The 6,000-nt window shown below is 43.5% G+C and overlaps 1 pseudogene; it reads right to left on the bottom strand.

Moving 5' to 3' along the window:
- Positions 1–1,949: 1,949 nt before the first annotated feature.
- The window catches only part of Gm8171, a 61,973-nt pseudogene continuing 57,922 nt past the window's right edge, over positions 1,950–6,000 (bottom strand).

The raw sequence follows: 6,000 nt of genomic DNA, 5'->3' as shown, positions 1-6,000 counted from the left end.
ACTGAGAGAAGCTAGATGGAATCAGTCAGCTTTAGAGGATTGTTGAGCCAGAACAGCTGAGTTGAGCCAGCCAGTTAGAGCTCGGAATGAACTAGAAAAGGTGTGCTTAATCAGCAGCAAGTTTCAGAGGCTAAAAACACCCTAGGCCTAGATAAGAGTGTATGGAGGCTAGAACCTTCCAGGACTAGGCCTAGGTTAGCAGACAGAGGGAATAAACCTCTAGACAAAATTACACCAGGTGAATAAAAGACAATTTTATATCTGGTACTCCATGTTGGACACCAAAATGTTTTCTTAAAACAAAAATCTTAGCTATTACATTTTACCAATGAAGACTCACAGCTAGATGCTGTGGTGAAAGCCTGAACACTCAGAGAGGCAGAGAAGACACCCAGCTGACCTTCCTACTCCACTGTTGTCCCAGAAGGAAAAGCTCCTTCCTTCTCCACTCTGTCTTAAATACCCTTCAACTCGACATCCCTCCTTTCTCGCCAACTCTGTCTTAAATACTTCAAATACTACTTTGTCTAGTTAGCCAGAATGTAGTACTGCCTCCACCCTTGCCTTCTGAGCTTCTGGACTTGTTTTTTTTTTCCTATAAGAAGGCTCCTGAATCCATTTTGTGGCCCTGATCGATTGGTCTTAGGGTGTGCATTCAATAAACTATCTTGCTCAGTTGAGGTCGGTATTCATATGGTTTGTGTGGCAGTTCCTGAACCCCAGCACTTGCTCCACCTCTTGACCTAGGGTTGACTCTTGGATTAAAGGTGTGTGCTAAGGCAGAGCCACACCACAATAAGAATTGGGGTTTACAAAGTGATCAAATACCTGCAACAGTCTAATATGTGTATCAAACATATGTAGCTGGGTAGTTTTTTTTAAATCCAACCTTCCATCAATTTATCATGAACAGCACACTCATCTCCTTGTCCCCCAGCACCTGCCCTCATTCCCCTGTAACTTCTAACCACCAAACAACAAGATTTTGTTGTGGAAGATGTTGTGTGCCACAGTTTATCAGCCTTGTCCACACCTCTTTACTTGCAAATGTCTACTGCAATGAGTCATTGGTCTAGCTTGAGGCCTCCAACCACTGCCACATCATCAATACTAGATCACCACCAAGACTCCTCTCAGACATCCTGTTGTTGCCCTGCATCATGGAGATCCTGCAGCTCTGGATCCACAGGACTGAACCCTTAATATGCTCTAGCAGTTTATAGATGGGGTAACTGTGGGGTGTGCCAACTGTCCTGCCCTGATGCCATCAAGAGCAGTTCTACCATGATGCCCAGGTAAGGGGTGGGGTTAGCTCTGCACAGCCTTCAAACATCAATATGGCCCTAGGTGGCAGTCCAGACAAGGGATGTACACCTGGCCTTTGGTGGTAACAGACCTCTACTGATACAGGGCATAACCTGACATAGCCCTCAATGGAAGCATGGGTCAAGACATCAAGATGGCCTTAAGTGGCATCACTGACTAGTTACATCAGGCTGTTCCTCCCTATCCTCAAGTCTCCAGTTCTGCCTCTTCTCATTGTGCACTCATCCTTCTGCTTCTCTTTTTCTTCTATCTTTCCACCACTTACTTGCTCATGTTAGTGGCACCTAGGGCCTCTGAGTGTCTGGGGTCCTCTCAGGAGTGCTATGCCCCACCTGTGCTGTGTGTTACCAGGCAGAGATTGTCTAGGGTGTGGTCTTCCCAGGCCTATGTTGCACTCAGCTCAAGGTCATCTCAGGCTTGTTCTTACCACCCACGGCCCCCTGGTACTAGGTGGGAGTGATCTCAGGCCAAACTATGTACTTTTTTACCATCTTTATTAAGCATTTTGAATCAGTGTTCATCAAGGATATTGGCCTGCAGCTTTCTTTCTTTCTTTTTTTCAATTTGCTAAGCTGTGACTGTTTATTAACTGACTAGATTACAAAAATACCATGGGTGACACCTTAGTTAATCTGTCTACTAAGCCTGTTTATCTCGTCTTCCCTGTTACCAGCATCTCCACCTTCTACAAAGTGAGTTGTCTTTTTCTACATTCCACCTCGTGGGGAAGAAAATTTGAAGGGTCACAGGAAGTTATTTGCTTCGTTGACGCCTTTCCCAACTGCATAGATCGCATAACCTAGATCCTCCATGCAGACAATGCCAAATTTACCTAGAGGTCGAGTAATCAAGGAATTATCTGTCGAAGCGATCTGCTTCTTGTTGATTTTGTCATAGCCTCGCTTGTAGATGGGCTTGTTAACTGACTTCAGGTTGGGGTAACCTCATGTAATGTATGGTTCCACAATCCACAGCATGTTAATTGAAGCCTTGTTGAGCTTAACAAAGGTGCCATTGAAGATCTGCAATACCTTTCGGACTTTTGGGCTTACTCCATTGATACCTCGGATTCTGATGACAAAGGCCAGTTTTGGTTCTGCAGGCACATAGAAGTTCCCAGCTTCCCTTGCCATCCTGGCCATCCGAATCTCAGTGCGGTACATCTATCTGCCTGTACTCCCTGTGATAGTGCTTTTTCTTCTCATAGATGAGCTTCTTCCATGCCTTTTGCAGTGTCTTCAGGGCAAACTTCTTCCTCAGGAGTGTCACCTTCAACTCTGGAAATTACTTCACTTTTTCTTAAAGGTTTTTGGCACAGCAGAAACCCTTTTCTTATGAGTTTTTGTTGTTTTTGTTTTTCACAGCAGGAACCTTTTTCTTAAGGGTTTTTGGCACAGTGGCAACCTTCTTTTTCTTCTCTGGAACAGCCTCGTGGTTCCAGCCAGAAAAGGAGAGCCAGCTTTCTGTTTTTGTTTTGCCTTTACCTGGTTTTAAGATTAGAGTGATACTGAGCTTGTAGAAGTAATTTAGGACTGCTCCTTTTGTTTCTCTGTTTATTTATTTATTTTTTGTCCAGATGGCCTATGTATTGAAGAAAGTGGGGTACTGAAATCACCTACTATTTGGGGGTTGATGTCTTTAAATCTTTAGATTTCTGTCTTTTAAATCCAGTGTACTGGCTAGTTTTGTGTCAACTTGACACAGCTGGAGTTATCACAGAGAAAGGAGCTTCAGTTGAGGAAGTGCCTCCATGAGATCCAACTGCAAGGCATTTTCTCAATTAGTGATCAAGGGGGAAAGGCCCCTTGTGGGTGGGACTATCCCTGGGCTGGTAGTCTTGGGTTCTATAAGAGAGCAGGCTGAGCAAGCCAGGGAAAGCAAGCCGGTGAAGAACATCCCTCCATGGCTTCTGCATCAGCTCCTGCTTCCTAACCTGCTTGAGTTCCAGTCCTGACTTCCTTGGTGATGAACAGCAGTATGGAAGTGTAAGCCAAATAAACCCTTTCTTCCCCAACTTGCTTCTTGGTCATGATGTTTGTGCAGGAATAGAAACCCTGAATAAGACATCCAGTAATACATTTTTTAAAAAATGAAATTGGGTGCACCAGGGTTTGGTGCATACATGTTTAGGATAGTAATGTCTTATTGGTTAATTATTCCCTTGATAAGAATGACCTGTTCTTCAGGGCCCCCAATGGAGGAGCTAGAGAAAGTACCCAAGAGCTGAAGAGGTCTGCAACCCTATAAGAGGAACAACAATATGAACTAGCCAGTACCTCCAGAGCTCATGACTCTAGCTGCATATGTAGCAGAAGATGGCTTAGTCAGCCATCAATAGGAGGAGAGGCCCTTGGTCTTTCAAAGATCATATGCCCCAGTACAGGGGAATGCCAGGACCAGGAAGCAGGAGTGGGTGGGTTGGTGAGCAGGGTAGGGGGAGGGTATAGGGGACTTTGGGGATAGAATTTGAGATGTAAATGAAGAAAATATCTAATAAAAAAATGAACTGTTCTTGATTTCTTCCAATCATTTTAGTTTGAAGTCTATCTTGTTAGATATTAGGATAGAGATGTCTCTTGCATCCTGGTCCAATCTGATGGAAATTCTATTGTCCATACTTTTACTCTAAAGCGGTGCTTAAACTCTCTCTCTCTCTCTCTCTCTCTCTCTCTCTCTCTCTCTCTCTCTCTCTCTCTCTCTCATCTTCTTCCTCCTTTTGGTTTTTTGAGATAGGATTTCTATGTGGAGTCTTATCTGCTCTGGAACTCACCATGTAGACCAGGCTGGCCTCCAACTCATAAAGATCCACCTGCTGCTAAACCCTGAGTGCTGGGATTAAAGGTATGCACCATCACCACCCAGCAAGATGTGTTTCTTGTAGACGATAGATGGGTTTTGTTTCTTGATCTATTCAGCCAGCCTGTATCTTTTGATGGGAGAATTGAGGTCATTACTATTTAGAGTTATTGAAATGTGTGTATTAATTGTGATCAATGTGTTGGTAGCTTTTTATTTTGTTATTTGTGTTCTCAGTGGCATTTTGTGTTTTAGTAATCATGACATCATGACTTTTCCCAGTCTTTTGGCTCATTCCTCTCTTAGCCCAAAATACTGTTTCCTGTATTTTCTTTAGATTTGGTTTTTGGATAATTTTTTTTATTAGATCTTTATTTACATTTCAAATGTTGTCCCCTTTCTTGGTTTCCCCTCCGAAAACCCCCTATCCCCTCTCCGTGCTCACCAACCCACCCACTCCTGCTTCCTGGCATAGAACTTTCACAGGACCAAGGGCCTCTCCTTCCATTGATGACCGACTAGGCCATCCTCTGCTACATATGCAGCTAGAGCCATTGGTCCCTCCATGTGTACTCTTTGGTTGGTGGTTTAGTCTTTAGTTTCTTTGGGGTTACTGGTTAGTTCATGTTGTTGTTCCTCCTATGGGGCTGCAAACCCCTTCAGTTGGATAAAATTTTAAAGGCTGTTTATATTGTAGAAAGCTTTTCTTTCTCTTTTAACAATGGTAAACAGTTTTGCTGGGTATATTAGTCTAGGTTAGTGATCATAGTCATCTAGGATTTGGAATGCATTGCTCCAGACTGTTGTGGCTTTCACAGTTTTCACTGAGAAATCAGCTGTTATTCTCATAGGTTTTCTTTTGTAAGTGACTTGTATTTTTTTTCTCTTGCAGCTTTCAAAACACTTCCTTCATTTTGTATACCTAGCGGTTTTATTTATTTATTTATTTATTTATTTATTTATTTTATTTTTTATTAGATATTTTCTTCATTTACATTTCAAATGCTATTCCAAAAGTCCCCTATACCCTCCCCCCGCCCTGCTCCCCCACCCACTCACTCCCACTTCTTGGCCCTGGCATTACCCTGTACTGGGGCATATAAAGTTTGCTAGATCAAGAGGCCTCTCTTCCCAATGATGGCTGATTAGGCCATCTTCTGCTACATATGCAGCTAGAGACATGAGTTCTGGGAGTACTGATTAGTTCATATTGTTTTTTTTTCCATTTTTTATTAGGTATTTAGCTCATTTACATTTCCAATGCTATACCAAAAGTCCCCCATAGCCACCCACTCCCCCTCCCCTACCCACCCACTCCCCCTCTTTGGCCCTGGCGTTCCCCTGTACTGGGGCATATAAAGTTTGCGTGTCCAATGGGCCTCTCTTTCCAGTGATGGCCGACTAGGCCATCTTTTGATACATATGCAGCTAGAGTCAAGAGCTCCGGGGTACTGGTTAGTTCATAATGTTGTTCCACCTATAGGGTTGCAGATCCCTTTAGCTCCTTGGCTACTTTCTCTAGCTCCTCCATTGGGAGCCCTGTGATCTATCCATTAGCTGACTGTGAGCATCCACTTCTGTGCTTGCTAGGCCCCGGCATAGAGACAGCTACATCTGGGTCCTTTCGATAAAATCTTGCTAGTGTATGCAATGGTGTCAGCGTTTGGATGCTGATTATGGGGTGGATCCCTGGATATGGCAGTCTCTACATGGTCCATCCTTTCATCTCAGCTCCAAACTTTGTCTCTGTAACTCCTTCCATGGGTGTTTTGTTCCCAATTCTAAGGAGGGGCATAGTGTCCACACTTCAGTCTTCATTCTTCTTGAGTTTCATGTGTTTAGCAAATTGTATCTTATATCTTGGGTATCCTAGATTTG

This window comes from Mus musculus, chromosome 9 (assembly GCF_000001635.26).
Source record: "Mus musculus strain C57BL/6J chromosome 9, GRCm38.p6 C57BL/6J".
NCBI classification, from domain to species: domain Eukaryota; kingdom Metazoa; phylum Chordata; class Mammalia; order Rodentia; family Muridae; genus Mus; species Mus musculus.
This window is presented reverse-complemented; position numbering and strand designations above follow the sequence as displayed.